Source organism: Leuciscus leuciscus (assembly GCF_965113295.1).
Source record: "Leuciscus leuciscus genome assembly, chromosome: 25".
Classification (NCBI taxonomy): domain Eukaryota; kingdom Metazoa; phylum Chordata; class Actinopteri; order Cypriniformes; family Leuciscidae; genus Leuciscus; species Leuciscus leuciscus.
Genome location: NC_138724.1, coordinates 538,671 through 555,347, shown reverse-complemented (window position 1 = coordinate 555,347; position 16,677 = coordinate 538,671). Strand labels below are relative to the sequence as shown.

Here is a 16,677-nt window from a genome sequence, read left to right as displayed (position 1 = left end):
GAGCTCTGGGGCTAAAAAAAGAAGAATTTAACTTATTTTCCCACTGGGTATGTAACCATAAGGGCTCTTACGGGTAGGGTTGAGCCGGAATTGGTACAGGCCTAGTTCTAACTTGATAAAGCGATGCCACATCCCCCTTAAAAACTACTCGGTAAATAAACCACAGGGCTGCTGTGGGTAGGGTTAGAGCAGAAGTTAGGTTAGGCCTAGTTTTACAAACCACAGTGTTAGGTTAGGGTTAGGGTTAGGGTTAGGTAGGGAGGTAAAAACGAGTTTCACCCTCATTAGTAACCACCCTCATTAGCATATATGGCATCTGATTGGCCGAAGCTTAACTGTCCATATATCTGCAACGGTGTGTTTTATCTGTACGAAACTTGGTTTATATAGTAATGATGTATTGCTAGTCGACTGGTGGTGGTTTGGTGCGCCTCTAGCGCCACCAGGTGTGTAGACACGGTACTGCACTTTATTTTTTAGATCTGTTTTTTTTAACAGGGGTCTATTTTATAAAGTGCTGTTGTATCTAGGGCTATTTTATAAAGGGCTGGTCTATCCTGGTATATTTTGGGTAGGGTCTGTGTAGGTCCCGCCAGTGGTCAGTGTTTTTTTGTTTAGTTTTCTGGTTTTTTGCACAGGTGGTGGGTAGGTTTAGCTGGTTAGGTGAGGTAGCGTGCCAGGCCTGTGGCCTTTGACCCTGCATTCATGCAGACGGCCTGACGCAAAGTGAACTTGAGTTTTCCCCCAGCTGTTCACCTGTCAATGCGAAATGGTTGCATTTGCCGTGCATATCAGCACCAGTGCTGAACAGCACCAATGCTGACAGGTGAGTGGTCTATTTCTATAGATAGATTGATGGATGGAGTGATGGATGGATGGAGTGATGGATGGATGGATGGATGGATGGATGGATGGATGGATGGATGGATGGATGGATAGAAAGATACATGAGTTTAAACAACTTTTTGTTAAAAAAATATGTTTTTGTTTGAAAAAGTGAATGTTTTTAGGCCTGTGTTACTTGGATGGATGGATGGATGGATGAGTTTGATCGACTGTTTGTTCATATTTTTTATTGTTTTTTGTTAAATATTGAAAGTAGTTCTGGGCCTAATGGTAGTTTGGGGTTAGGGTTAGTTTGGGGCTAGGGTTAGTTTAGGGTTAAAATGGCATATAGGGTAGGGAGGTAAAAACGAGTTTCACCCTCATTAGTAACCACCCTCATTAGCATATATGGCATCTGATTGGCCGAAGCTTAACTGTCCATATATCTGCAACGGTGTGTTTTATCTGTACGAAACTTGGTTTATATAGTAATTGATGTATGGCTAGTCGACTGGTGGTGGTTTGGTGCGCCTCTAGCGCCACCAGGTGTGTAGACACGGTACTGCACTTTATTTTTTAGATCTGTTTTTTTTAACAGGGGTCTATTTTATAAAGTGCTGTTGTATCTAGGGCTATTTTATAAAGGGCTGGTCTATCCTGGTATATTTTGGGTAGGGTCTGTGTAGGTCCCGCCAGTGGTCAGTGTTTTTTTGTTTAGTTTTCTGTTTTTTTGCACAGGTGGTGGGTAGGTTTAGCTGGTTAGGTGAGGTAGCGTGCCAGGCCTGTGGCCTTTGACCCTGCATTCATGCAGACGGCCTGACGCAAACTGAACTTGAGTTTTCCCCCAGCTGTTCACCTGTCAATGCGAAATGGTTGCATTTGCCGTGCATATCAGCACCAGTGCTGAACAGCACCAATGCTGACAGGTGAGTGGTCTATTTCTATAGATAGATTGATGGATGGAGTGATGGATGGATGGAGTGATGGATGGATGGATGGATGGATGGATGGATGGATGGATGGATGGATAGATAGATACATGAGTTTAAACAACTTTTTGTTAAAAAAATATGTTTTTGTTTGAAAAAGTGAATGTTTTTAGGCCTGTGTTACTTGGATGGATGGATGGATGAGTTTGATCGACTGTTTGTTCATATTTTTTATTGTTTTTTGTTAAATATTGAAAGTAGTTCTGGGCCTAATGGTAGTTTGGGGTTAGGGTTAGTTTGGGGCTAGGGTTAGTTTAGGGTTAAAATGGCATATAGGGTAGGGAGGTAAAAACGAGTTTCACCCTCATTAGTAACCACCCTCATTAGCATATATGGCATCTGATTGGCCGAAGCTTAACTGTCCATATATCTGCAACGGTGTGTTTTATCTGTACGAAACTTGGTTTATATAGTAATTGATGTATGGCTAGTCGACTGGTGGTGGTTTGGTGCGCCTCTAGCGCCACCAGGTGTGTAGACACGGTACTGCACTTTATTTTTTAGATCTGTTTTTTTTAACAGGGGTCTATTTTATAAAGTGCTGTTGTATCTAGGGCTATTTTATAAAGGGCTGGTCTATCCTGGTATATTTTGGGTAGGGTCTGTGTAGGTCCCGCCAGTGGTCAGTGTTTTTTTGTTTAGTTTTCTGTTTTTTTGCACAGGTGGTGGGTAGGTTTAGCTGGTTAGGTGAGGTAGCGTGCCAGGCCTGTGGCCTTTGACCCTGCATTCATGCAGACGGCCTGACGCAAAGTGAACTTGAGTTTTCCCCCAGCTGTTCACCTGTCAATGCGAAATGGTTGCATTTGCCGTGCATATCAGCACCAGTGCTGAACAGCACCAATGCTGACAGGTGAGTGGTCTATTTCTATAGATAGATTGATGGATGGAGTGATGGATGGATGGAGTGATGGATGGATGGATGGATGGATGGATGGATGGATAGATAGATACATGAGTTTAAACAACTTTTTGTTAAAAAAATATGTTTTTGTTTGAAAAAGTGAATGTTTTTAGGCCTGTGTTACTTGGATGGATGGATGGATGAGTTTGATCGACTGTTTGTTCATATTTTTTATTGTTTTTTGTTAAATATTGAAAGTAGTTCTGGGCCTAATGGTAGTTTGGGGTTAGGGTTAGTTTGGGGCTAGGGTTAGTTTAGGGTTAAAATGGCATATAGGGTAGGGAGGTAAAAACGAGTTTCACCCTCATTAGTAACCACCCTCATTAGCATATATGGCATCTGATTGGCCGAAGCTTAACTGTCCATATATCTGCAACGGTGTGTTTTATCTGTACGAAACTTGGTTTATATAGTAATTGATGTATGGCTAGTCGACTGGTGGTGGTTTGGTGCGCCTCTAGCGCCACCAGGTGTGTAGACACGGTACTGCACTTTATTTTTTAGATCTGTTTTTTTTAACAGGGGTCTATTTTATAAAGTGCTGTTGTATCTAGGGCTATTTTATAAAGGGCTGGTCTATCCTGGTATATTTTGGGTAGGGTCTGTGTAGGTCCCGCCAGTGGTCAGTGTTTTTTTGTTTAGTTTTCTGGTTTTTTGCACAGGTGGTGGGTAGGTTTAGCTGGTTAGGTGAGGTAGCGTGCCAGGCCTGTGGCCTTTGACCCTGCATTCATGCAGACGGCCTGACGCAAAGTGAACTTGAGTTTTCCCCCAGCTGTTCACCTGTCAATGCGAAATGGTTGCATTTGCCGTGCATATCAGCACCAGTGCTGAACAGCACCAATGCTGACAGGTGAGTGGTCTATTTCTATAGATAGATTGATGGATTGATGGATTATTACGTGTGTTTGTTTTTATTTATGCTGTATTATAAAATACCCATATTATAACAAATAAATAAAATATATTTGGAAATTGCCCTTTAAAACGAAGGCTCAGTTTGTGGTTCACAATTATTTGATTAAAAACAATGTTGCGGAAAATTCAGTGTTTCTTATAATCATTCGTTTCCAAACTGTTTAATCATATGTTTCTGTGAGGTTTTCTAGCAGCTGAGGGGGGACAGGGAAGCGAGAGGGCCAATTTAGGTCGTAGATGAAGGCCTTTGGGTGTCTCAGGGACAAAGAACAGTGTGACCTGCACCAGGGGGTAGAAACCAGTCCGAACTAGCTGAAGATAGGGGGTATCTTTCTGGAAATTTACAAGAAACCTGGAAGGAGGAGCTTTTGCCAAGAAACTGTATAAAATGTCTATGTTTTATTATGTCTAATAGGTATTCTATTTCAAAGCTGGGTGGCTGCGGCTTTTGTGAAAAGAATCCTCATTGAAATAAACCTTTTCTCTTTATTACAGTTTTGTCTCTTGAAAGTTTTCTTACACCTCTGATGCTGTTTGATATTAACTTCTGAAAATTGCCATTACAACTTGGTGTCAGAAACGTGGGATCCTGTGCGGACTCTTCTTCTCCTGGTCCTGAGAGCGGGTATGACGGAAATTGCGCAATCACGGCAGCACCAGGCGGCCGTCTCATACCTCGACGGTTTGAGATAGAAACTCAACAGGTTACGAGAGAGAGAGCCAACACCCGCATTCAGGGCCAGTGGAAGAACTCCCACCAGGATCAAGAAAGAATCCGCGGCAATTACAGAAAAGAGAAAGCATCTCTGGGTAAGAAACGGCAGAATTGTTTTATTGATGTTAAGTGTGATTTGATAATTGTGAGTGAACATGAACCATATTGGCTGAGTTTGCTTTGGGTACGAGCGAGAGGTGATTGATGAATCACAATTTTTGGGGAAGAAATTGAAGTAGCTTCGGATCGGTTTCTGCCACACTTAGCTCGTTAGTGGACGGAAGTGCCACAGGTGGACGGAAGTACCACTGGTGATTCAGGTAATCACAGGTGCTGGTTAATTAGTTTTGCTCAAAGTCTCTGTAATCCGAAGAAATCTTGCAAAGGTGGACGGAAGAGCCACGCCGGATTAATTAGGTGAATAGTAGATTTTGAGTAAAACATAATTACAAAAGCACGGCATATTTGCTGAAACCCGACCGGTTTTGGGTGAAATAAAATCGGGTCTGTCGAAGACGTTTGACAGATACTAAGACACGTGTCGAAAGAGTAAAATCCAGAAGGGAGATTCAGCCAAAATGGGGTCATCTAACAGTAAATTAGATCATTTTTATACACCAATTTTCTGTCAAATGAGAAATAATTATGGTGGTAAATGTATGGTTGACATACAGAAACTGATCAAATTTCACGATTTTCCCGAAGCGGGAACCTTGAGTAAGATAAGACTTAATGTAGTAAAAGAGTCAGTAGAAAAGAACGAGGGAAAACAGAGTAGCTGCTGTGTGTGTGTTAAACATGGGTGTAAGAACTGTGAACCGACTATAATGTGTTGGGTAAAAGAAGCTGACAGGCGAGAACGAGAGCAAATACAAAAAGAATTGGCATGTAATGTTGAGAATGTTGTGTGTGTAAAAACAGTTCCACTGGAACAGAATGCTACTAATGAACCGAAGGTATGTGCTTTTCCACATGTGACTGAGGTGGTAACGGCTCCGCCGCCTGCCTACAATACAGCTCACTACCCAGTAGCAGAGATACCGGCCCTCAGGCTGGACCTCGATCTGGACCGCTTTCCACCAGCCCCGAGAACAGCCCAAGAAGCACGACTTGCAGAAGCACGAGCACAAATTGAACTGGCAGAGGCAGCCCAAAGAGCAGCGCAGGCAGAGGCAGATGCAAGAGCAGCGCGAGGGGGGGCAGAGGCCGCAGAGCGAGTGGCACACAGACTAACAGCGCAGTTTCATGCACAGTTACACGGGCGTTTGAGTGCAACGCTGCGGCACGCTACTCACGCTGAAGAGGACAGAAAGGAGAAGGGAAAAAACCCTCACAATGGTGGTTATGCAACAACGACAACCTAAACAACCCAACAAACCGGCATCTTCCTGCTCAAACCCTGCTGGTCGAAAAGGACAGAAAGGAAGAGCTGCTGGAGGAAAATGGAGCTGTTATGTTTGTGCCACAAATGCCCACTCGCTCCGAGACTGTACAAAATGTAGAGTGTGCAAGAAGGACGGACACTGGAGCAGCGCGTGTCCCACCATGAAGTCGGATTGAACCGAGGGGGCTGGAGAGCGGGACGGAAAGAGTCTGGCTTTGGGGAACCAATCTTTGGCTGCAGCAAAGGGAAGTGAAAATATCTTTACTAACACACACACACGCAAACACATACACTGATCTTCTTTCTGCTATCTGCAATGAAAAAACTGCTTGCAAATCTTTTTGTGTGTCTGATGATACTTTGAGCAAAGCTGTGACTGATGATTTGAGCAGTGCTGTGTGTGATGAGCGTGTGAAACTATACAAAAGCACAGGGTTTTCTGAAATGCCTATTAATCCTTTACGAGTTAAAGGGGTAGTTATGGACTTTTTAGTCGATTCTGGTGTCAGCCTGTCCACATTACGACCATGTGATTTACCATGTGTTCCAATTTTAACCGGGAAAGTGTTTGAGAGCACTTCGGCCTCTGGCCATTTGATTTCTGACCGGTTAACCGAGCCGTTAGAGTGCGAAACAGAGGGGGGATGCCTTTTCGAACATGAATTTGTGTGGTCTCCCGGTTGTCCCGCACATCTGATGGCTCGTGATTTAATGTGTAGATTAAATTTGTCCCTCTGTGCTGATTCCTATGGAATTAGCATTGAGGAGACATCACAAATTACTTGTTCCAAATTCGAGCCGAAGTGGGCTTATGAATGGCAGGTGACAGATGTTGATTGGGCAGAGAAAATTTTGGAATTGGCAAAGGCTCGAACAAACCCAGTCGACACAGAGTTTATGACAAATGATAAAATGCATTGTACATCACATGTCGTAACAGAGCGAGATTCAGATTTTGAAAAGATGTGGTTTAATTCTGTGAAGAATGAAAGTGTGAAATTTGACCAGATTTTCTGGACAGAAAGTGTGTGTGCGCATTGGCTGCAGTGTTGACAGAGTCAGAAAGCTTGTTATCTTATGTCAGAGAACACTGCCTGCCACTTATCTGTCTCCAAGGCCATAAGCCAACAGTGGAGAGATGTGGGCCTTTTTGTGAGAGAGTGTCTATCGGCCACAGACTGGGTGAGAGTTGACACACACACAGCAGAGAGTCAGAGTATGGGGGCATTTAAATCAAAATGTGACTTTGAGGTGGGGGTTCAGAGAAATGTGACTGCTATTGGGAAAAATGTGACAGGACAGGGAGAGGGGGATATTTCTGCCTCAGAAATTGATATTTCTTTGGCACAAATATCACCAAACTTGTGGGCAAAAAAAACAAATATGATGTGGGGCTGATAAAAGGTTGTGAGCCAGTTGTAATCACACCAAAATCTGATTTCAGACCATGTAAGGCACAATATCCACTGAAACGTGAAGCAATAGAGGGTATAAAACCGGTGTTTGATGCTTTATTGAAAGAGAGTGTAATTAGGCCTTGTGATGATTCACCTGTCAGAACTCCAATTTTTCCTGTGAAAAAGATACGAGATCGTAACCAACCTATTGAATGGCGTTTTGTCCAGGACCTCCAAGCGGTGAACTCATCTGTCGTTACGCGTGCCCCACGCGTCCTAAATAAATACACGCTCCTAACTCAAATTCCAGAAAATGCAAAGTATTTTTCTGTGGTTGATTTGGCTAATGCCTTTTTCAGCGTTCCGGTCGATGAAAAAAGCCAGTTTTGGTTTGAGTTTGATTTCGATGGTAGTGGTTATACTTTTACGAGATTATGTCAGGGTTTTTCTGAGAGCCCGACTTTATTTAACGAGACACTGAGAAGGAGCATTGAGAATCTGACTTTAACAGAGGGAACCGCATTGATTTCTTATGTTGATGACCTTTTGATCTGTTCAGAAGGTGAGTCTATTTGCAGGGCTGACACTGTGACTCTCCTGAAGCATCTTGAAAGGGAGGGACACAAGGTCAGCCTTTCAAAGCTGCAGTTTGTGAAACAGGAAGTGACCTTCCTGGGCCATGTTATCAAACAAAACAGCAAAACATTGTCACAGAAAAGGGTGCAGGGCATAAAAGAAGCCCCAAAGCCTGTAACAAAAAACAGTTGCTGTCATTTTTGGGGATGTGTGCTTACTGTCGTACATTCATTCCCAATTATGCCATTTTAGAACAGCCTTTACGAGCCCTGACAACAGGGAAAGGGTTGAAGTCATGTGACAGACTTGTTTGGACAAGTGAAGCTGAGACAGCATTTGATAACATGAAAGCACGATGAGATATCTCGATTGTTAGGCCTTCTGGTTGTAGACCATCCATTGTGCAGATGGTTGATGAAAAGCATGACCTTATGACTTCTGTTCTCCTGTAGACGCATGGTGACCGATGAGAAGGTAGCCTATTTTCAACAAAACTCGACCCCGTGGCAGCGGGATTGCCACACTGTCTCCGGGCGGTGGTGGTAGCTGAACTGGCCCTCAATGGCCTCAAGAGAGTTTGTAGGCTATGCTGATCTGACTTTAGCGGTCTCACATTTGGTGTCTTTGATTTTGCAGGAGCAGAGAACGTCACATTTGTCTACAGCTCGATTGAGGTATCATAAAATTTTGTTTGACATGCCAAATGTCACTGTTAAAAGGCGTGCACACCGCGTCCAGATTTGTTGGACGTTCCGCTTGATAATTGTGACAATGTCCTTTTTGTGGATGGATCTGCGTCGAAGAATCCACAAACAGGACAGAATAACGTAGGTTATGCGGTGACGACTGAATTTGAAACTGTACAATCTGGCAAATTACAATGTCATTACTCTGCACAGGCAGCTGAATTAGTCGCTTTGACTGAAGCATGTAAACTGATGACTGACAAGTGTGTAACGATTTACACAGACTCGCGTTATGCTTTTGGGGTCACGCATGACTTTGGTGCTCTGTGGAAGCACAGAAAATTTTTAAAGTCAGACGGACGACCAATACTGAACGCTAGGTTAGTATCTGACCTTTTGGAGGCCATTATGATGCCAGACAAGATTGCAATTTGTAAATGCGCAGCGCATATTAATGATAAAAGTTTCGTATCAACAGGCAACGCCAGAGCTGATATGGCTGCGAAGGCAGCGGCAACAAACCAGACTGAAGCTGATACCAGTGGCGCCACCTGCGTACAAGTTGACAATAATCTTAACAATGACATTTCTCCTTGTTTACAGAGCATGCAGTCTTTTTCCACAGGAGCTGAGAAAAACAAATGGAAGACGGCAGGCTGCAGCCTTGTTGATGATGTATGGAGATCTGTTGGTGGACAGCCATGTCTGCCTAGTAATTTTTTTGTTTTTTTTCTTGCATTACGCTAAATTAATGCATGGGTGGGACCATGCATTAAAAGAGGGATGATTATGCAAATGAAAGAATTGTGGTTTACCAAAGGTTTCACAATATATACTGAAAATTTTTGTAAAAGATGTGTGATTTGCACCGCATATAACATTGCACGGGGCATTAAAACACCACTGGCAAGTCAGCCAGCCCCAGACGGGCCATTTGAATATTTAATGATTGATTTCATTGAACTGACCCCGTGTGGAAAACAGAAATATTGTTTGGTAGTCGTGGATATGTGGTCACGATGGAACACACTGTGCCTAACACGCTGCCAGCGGGGGCGCTGTTGAGCGTGAAAACCAGACGGTAAAGAACAAATTGGCAAAATGCTGTGAAGAAACAGGGCTCTCGTGGGTGAAAGCACTCCCCACTGTGTTAATGTACATGAGAATGAGAAAGAGAGTCAAAACAAATTTGAGCCCATTTGAAATTCTCTTTGGTAGACCACCATTCATGGGTATAACAGGGGAAAGAAGGAGGCTTCCATCGACAGATGTGTGTGAGAATGAAATGTTGAATTACTGCAAAAAGATGTCGTGTTTGTTATCTAACATTTCTGTGCAGGTGAAAGAAGCTCTCTCTAAGAGCAAGGTAGCAGAGACGTTCCTGCACAAAATCAGACCAGGTGATTACGTGGTGATTCGAGACCTCAGGAGGAAGAGCTGGAGGGCGAAACGGTGGCTGGGACCGTTCCAAGTCTTGCTGATCACGCATACGGCGGTGAAGGTCGGCGAGCGAGCCACGTGGGTGAATGCCAATCACTGCAGGAGAGTTCCACCCATATCAGGAGAGCAACAGGAGGAGGAACCCCGACGACAAACAACAACAACAACAACGGCGAAACCTCTCGTGCTGCCAGGGCCACCCGAGATCGAACGGGCCTCTGGAGAGGAGCTGGCCTGGATGAGAGACGAGGGGACAAGCAAAGGTCAGACCGAGACAATTGAAAACTGGGTGGTCAGACTGCAGAATTAAAACCAACCACGAAGAAATCAACTTTAAGTGTCCATTCGATAAACCGTATCAAAGTTCACCGGCGGCAGTTTGGGTTTGTGGTAATATCATATCACCGTTTGGGAAAAAGGACTGGTCAGGGTGCTGTTATCCAGCTTTAATGAATGTGGGAACTTCTGTGTATCTGCCAAACAAGGTGGTTGGAGTTAACAAAGAAAATGTTTAGTGAAAACCCCTTAGAATATGTTGAATGATTTTCTGTGCAGTTTATGAAAATTTATGTGCTGCCAATGAAAATGATGAAGATTATGATTTGGCTATTGCAATTGAATCCGCCACTGGTGTAAAAGAATACAGAGAACTGCTTATCAGTGGCTGTGTTTACATTCCTGATGGGGACACACTGCTTCATGGGTGTGCAGTAAGTTGGAGCCGTTTGCAAGCTCAATGATCAAACTATAGGCAAAGAGAGTGTTTTAATTGTGGTCAGCAGGGCCATTTAGCCTGTAATTGTAAATGGACACTCAGAAAAGAAAGTTTAAGGAAAGTTAATAGATGGAAGTCGTAAGAAGATTGTAGGATGCAGAAGGAACTAGCATGTAGGGAAAGATGAGAAGAAATATAGTGAAATGTATGTTATGAAAATAAAATTTCTGATAGAATTTATGGAACTATTTATGTCAAGTTTAAGTGGCATAAAGATGAGGAATGAACAAAGGCAGAATGGGGAAGAATTGTATTTTAGTGGTAATGTAATGTCTAACTTCCCTGATGTGGGCAAAAGACAAATATAACAATTATGTTTATTTGAAAATAGATGTAAATTCTGGCAAAGATGCCTTACTGCTGGGCTAGAGTTAAAAGTTTAAGTGGTAGATAAAGTTTGATTTTAGAAGTTTATGAGAGTACAGTGTGCCAGTCCTAAATGCCTCAGAGTCTCTCTCATTCAATATCAGCTAAAAGCTGTTAACTGAGCCTGTGCGATTTAGGGATTGAGAGATGAGTAATATGATATTTTGTTTTTTGTGAAACAGCAGAGATAAGTGGGACTGATAAAATATTGATAACATTAAGTTGAATCTGCAGACTAACCACTTGATAGAGGAATACTGTCTCAACACAGTTTTAATGAAATTGATGGCATATAGTACAAATTTTTATACTTTGTGAAGAGTCCTGAAACAAACAGTCAAAAGAGGAGAGCAAACGCTGTAAGCAGCTGTGCTCTGAAGCTTTGACTTCAAAGAAATGTGGAGTTTGTAAAATGTTGGGGGTATCATGTTGTTTTAACATTCCTGATTATAGTGACAACATAACCAATATCATCGAGCACATGAGAAAAGCTGTGAAAGAGCCGCCTAAAGCTACTGATAGTGAGTGGGTGGGGTGGCTGATGTCTGCATGGTCAGGGTGGTTTTATAGAATAATTCAAACTGTCTTGCCAATTGTGGGTATGGGATTGCTGATTCTGTTTTGTTTACCATGCATTATGAAGTGCCTTTCCAGCTCAGTGCAGAGATTGATCAGGGCAGGGACGGTTAGCAAGGTGACGTCAGTCCAAGCAGTGAAACTGACTCTGTACCCAATAACTGATGGACAGCGATGACATGTATGCAGACATGAGTTAAATGTGTTTTCTTTCCTTTTTGTTGCCTTCCTGGGACCAGGAAAGGGATTTTCTAAACCTTGATTGTTTAGGTTTTGATGTCAATGATTGACTGTTCTATTCACTGTTTTTATTATTATTATTGTTTTCATTATTTTTATTTCTTTTTCCATTGTAAGAATGATGATATGTTCAGAGGGTTAAAAGCAGTAGCCATCCGTGTTACGAGATGGCATACAAGGACAGGGTTTGAATATGAGGAGTTTTTGTATATACTTTATCTGTGTTTTTATAGCATGTTTTGTTTTCCTACTAAATATTAATCCAACTTTTTCTTGTTTATACTGAAATGACTGAGGGTCCGACCTATAGTGTTGGGGATGCAATGACAGAGCTCGTTCGTCTAGCCCGGTTCCAGAATAAACCTTTATCTGCTTGCTGTAAAATTAAGGGTCTATCCCTGGGAAAATAGCCTGAGCTTATTTCATTTTAATCTTTTTTCAAACTAGTTTTAATTCTAATGTTTTTGCCTAATAGTTTTAATTCTAATGTTTTTGCCTAATAGTTTTAATTTTAATCTTTTTTGCCTACTAAGTTTAAGGGTATGATCTTGAAATGAAATTTAGACATGAAGAGTATAACTGTGAATCAATTCTGATCTTGAAATGAAATTCAGACATGAAGAGTATAACTGTGAATCAATTCTGATCTTGAAATGAAATGATGTAATGATGTAATGATGTTTGATCAAGAAATTAGAAGACAAGGATGAATTTTCCTTTAATACGTTTATCAGAGAATGATAAAGAGGAGGAATTTGTTGCGGAAAATTCAGTGTTTCTTATAATCATTCGTTTCCAAACTGTTTAATCATATGTTTCTGTGAGGTTTTCTAGCAGCTGAGGGGGGACAGGGAAGCGAGAGGGCCAATTTAGGTCGTAGATGAAGGCCTTTGGGTGTCTCAGGGACAAAGAACAGTGTGACCTGCACCAGGGGGTAGAAACCAGTCCGAACTAGCTGAAGATAGGGGGTATCTTTCTGGAAATTTACAAGAAACCTGGAAGGAGGAGCTTTTGCCAAGAAACTGTATAAAATGTCTATGTTTTATTATGTCTAATAGGTATTCTATTTCAAAGCTGGGTGGCTGCGGCTTTTGTGAAAAGAATCCTCATTGAAATAAACCTTTTCTCTTTATTACAGTTTTGTCTCTTGAAAGTTTTCTTACACCTCTGATGCTGTTTGATATTAACTTCTGAAAATTGCCATTACAAACAACAAAAACAATAAAACAAAGACAAAGTCACTTATATTAAACACTTTTTTTTATTGATTTTTTTGTTAACAGAAGTTATCTTGCACCTTTAATTGCCTTCGCTATCGTCCTGTCAATCATCTGTCTCATTCTCGCGGGTCGCGGATATGATTACAGTTTCAGTAAAACTGTATTTCACCATCATCGGTATACCACCCTCAGCCGATTGGCATTACAGTATTTGCAATCACCATCCCGTGGCAAAACGGAGCGTCTAAAAGAAAAGTTCTGACTGCTGACTGAACACTGGTCAGTGAGCCTCTCCCGCTCGGCGCTGTCAAGCGCAGCTTCACCACACAGATTTAACTCCGCACATCTAAATAAAACAGGCTGGTGGCAGACTAATAATTAATATTTCTGATGTAAAGATTTCTGTGAAACGCGTAAAGTTGCACAGAAGAAAGCCCAATAGGACCTGCCCTGTACAGTTTAAGAATCTGTAGCCATAGTAGAGGACTATTATTTTGTAGAACAGACCCGAGCGACAACTGATGACGTCACATGCTCAGACTTGCTTGACCAATCGGCGGAAGGGGGCGTGTCAGGCCGCCCACATGTGGAAAACAAATTTTGAAGTCATTCGTTTTTTGCCTGTGAACTAAAAAACGAAAAATCAAGCCGAAATCTCGTTTTTTTCGTTTTTTTTTTTTTTTTTTTTGAAAAACGAATAAAGGGGCCGTTTTCTCGTTCATGCTTATTTAATTTCAAATTGTAAAACAAACTATCAAAATGACACAAATGACTTTTACACTGAAATGCCTTCCTTTTACACTGAAATGCCTTCCGTTTGCACTGAAAAGTTCACGCACATCCACATATGAAATCACTCGCATATACATATACACAACTAAAGCATGCATCCACGTTTTATTTTGTATGTATGCGCGAGTGTTTTATGGATGTGTATGCGCGCATTGAGTTTATATGTATGTGCGAGTGTTTATAGGTGTATATGCATGGAAGTTTATATGTATGTGCGAGTGTTTATAGGTGTATATGCATGGAAGTTTATATGTATGTGCGAGTGTTTATAGGTTTATATGCATGGAAATTTATATGTATATGCGAGTATTTATAGGTGTATATGCATGGAAGTTTATATGTATATGCGAGTGTTTATAGGTGTATATGCATGGAAGTTTATATGTATGTGCGAGTGTTTATAGGTGTATATGCATGGAAGTTTATATGTATATGCGAGTGTTTATAGGTGTATATGCATGGAAGTTTATATGTATATGCGGGTATTTATAGGTGTATGCGTGCGTCAAGTTTATATGTATATGCAAGTTGAAAGTTTGAAAAACTTTAATGAACAAGCCTATCATCATGATTTATCTTTGATTAACTGGGGACAGCTAGGCCTGTTGCCTGACGTTGAGCTTGCCTGGACACTTTTTAAGGAGAATTTTGAGAAAATTGTAAATAAACATGCTCCTTGGACAAAGCACAGAGTGAAGGGACGGGAAAACCCTTGGTTTTCTTCAGAGTTGTCAGACATTATCCATCAGCGAAATGTGGCATGGGCTAAAGCTAGAAATGGTGATTCTGCCACTGACTGGTCCATTTTCAGACAACTAAGAAATAAATGTACCTCTCTTATCAAAAAGGCTAAATCAGAATATTATTTATCAGTTACAAGTGAAAACCTCAATAATCCACAGAAATTCTGGAAAGTCATCAAGTCTCTTTCGGTGAATAAAAGTAATGAAGCCCTCCCAAAATTTGTCTTAAAAAACTCTCTCCCAGTCTACGACAGAGTTGATGTCTTAAATTGCTTTAATGAGCATTTTGTATCAGTTGGTTCTCTGTCCGAGTCGACAGGAGTAGTCGTTGTTACTCCATGCACACACTCCCAAGTGTTTTCTGGAGAGCCTTTTAATTTTGTTTCTTTTACTGTGCAGCAGGTGCACGGAGCTCTTAAAGCGTTAGATCACAGAAAACCTCCTGGACCAGATTTAATAGAGCCTTACTTTTTGAAAAAGGCGGCTGATTTTGTTGCAGAGCCCCTTACAATTCTTTTTAATCTGTCAATTCAAAACAATGAAATACCATCAGTTTGGAAGTCAGCTTTTGTTACTCCCTTGTTTAAAGGAGGTGATCCAGCAGTTTTAACTAACTATCGGCCTATATCTAATTTGTGTGTTTTGTCAAAAATTTTAGAATCCCTTGTTTCAGACCAAATAAAAGAGTTTTTATACTCAAATGAACTCCTTTCTAAACTGCAATCAGGCTTCAGGAAAAAGCACAGTACCATTACTGCTGTTACAAAAGTAATTAATGACATACTTGTCGCTCTTGATAGAAAGCAATTCTGTGCATCACTTTTTCTTGATCTGTCGAAAGCTTTTGACACAGTGGACCATGCTGTTCTAAAGCATAGGCTTCTTTGTCTGGGATTGTCTGATTGTGTAGTTTTCTGGTTCATGAATTATCTGAGTGACAGGACTCAGTGCATTAAATGTGATGGTTTATGTTCGGCATTAGTGAAGGTCCACAAGGGGGTGCCACAAGGCTCAATATTAGGTCCTCTCTTGTTTATTATGTATATAAATGAATTAGGCCAAAATGTGTCGGATGCTAATATGCATTTCTATACTGATGACACGATTATTTATTGTTTTGGATCATCCCCAGCTAAAGCGGTTGAGTCTTTGCAGAAAGCTTTTGATGTGGTTCAACGCACGCTTATGCAGCTTAAGCTGGTTCTCAATGCTGATAAGACCAAACTGATGCTGTTTAGTAACTCTAAGAAGGTTTCTCAAGCTCCTCCTTCTGTGTTCACTTTGTCTGGAAATGTCATAGAGTTGGTTCATTCTTATAAGTACCTTGGTATCTGGCTTGATGATGCTCTCACTTTTAAGCCTCATATAGACAACCTCGTGAAGAAACTCAAACTTAAACTGTCCTTTTTCTTTCGAAATAAATTTTGTTTTTCTTTTAAAGCAAAAAAGCAGCTAGTCACTGCAACATTTTTATCTGTCTTAGATTATGGAGACCTGGTGTATAGGACGGCTTCATCACAATGTCTGCATAAGATTGACACTGTTTATCATGCGTCTCTGAGATTTATTACGAATTGTAAAAACTTGACCCATCATTGTGAATTATATTCCAGAGTGGGATGGCCATCGTTGTCCAACAGGAGATCAGGGCACTGGCATATTTTTATTTATAAGGCCATGCTTGGTCTGTTGCCATCCTACATCTGTAGTTTAATTACATGGAGAAGTGTTGGTTCTTATTCATTGCGATCAAATGATCACTTGCTGCTCTTTGTTCCATTTGCCCGTACAGAACTGGGAAAAAGGGCTTTTGTCTACTCCGCTCCTTCTGCATGGAACTTTTTGCAAAAAGACTTGAAATTATCTGAACTTACTTCCTTAAATGCTTTTAAGTCCAGATTGAGAGAACCGGAAATGACCTGTTTAAATTGTAAATGTTTTTAATTATTTGTGTTGTATAACTTTTATAAATGTAATTGATTGTGTTTTTGCTGCCTCTTGGCCAGGACTCCCTTGAAAAAGAGGTTTTTAACCTCAATGGGACTTTCCTGGTTAAATAAAGGTTAAATAAAAAAAAAAAATAAAAAAAGTTATTCACAAGTGTATATGCATTCATGACTAACATTATATGTATTGG

General features: G+C 41.1%; 2 long non-coding RNA genes across 2 annotated transcripts; both read left to right on the top strand.

The window, feature by feature from the left end:
* Nucleotides 1–727: 727 nt before the first annotated feature.
* On the top strand, nucleotides 728–3,464 carry LOC309491152. Its single transcript, XR_014202943.1, has 4 exons — nucleotides 728–826; nucleotides 1,564–1,751; nucleotides 2,477–2,664; nucleotides 3,378–3,464. It is a non-coding gene; the product is annotated as an uncharacterized lncRNA (long non-coding RNA).
* Nucleotides 3,465–3,753: 289 nt separating this feature from the next.
* On the top strand, nucleotides 3,754–12,922 carry LOC309490035. Its single transcript, XR_014202583.1, has 2 exons — nucleotides 3,754–4,440; nucleotides 9,728–12,922. It is a non-coding gene; the product is annotated as an uncharacterized lncRNA (long non-coding RNA).
* The last annotated feature ends 3,755 nt before the right edge of the window (nucleotides 12,923–16,677 follow it).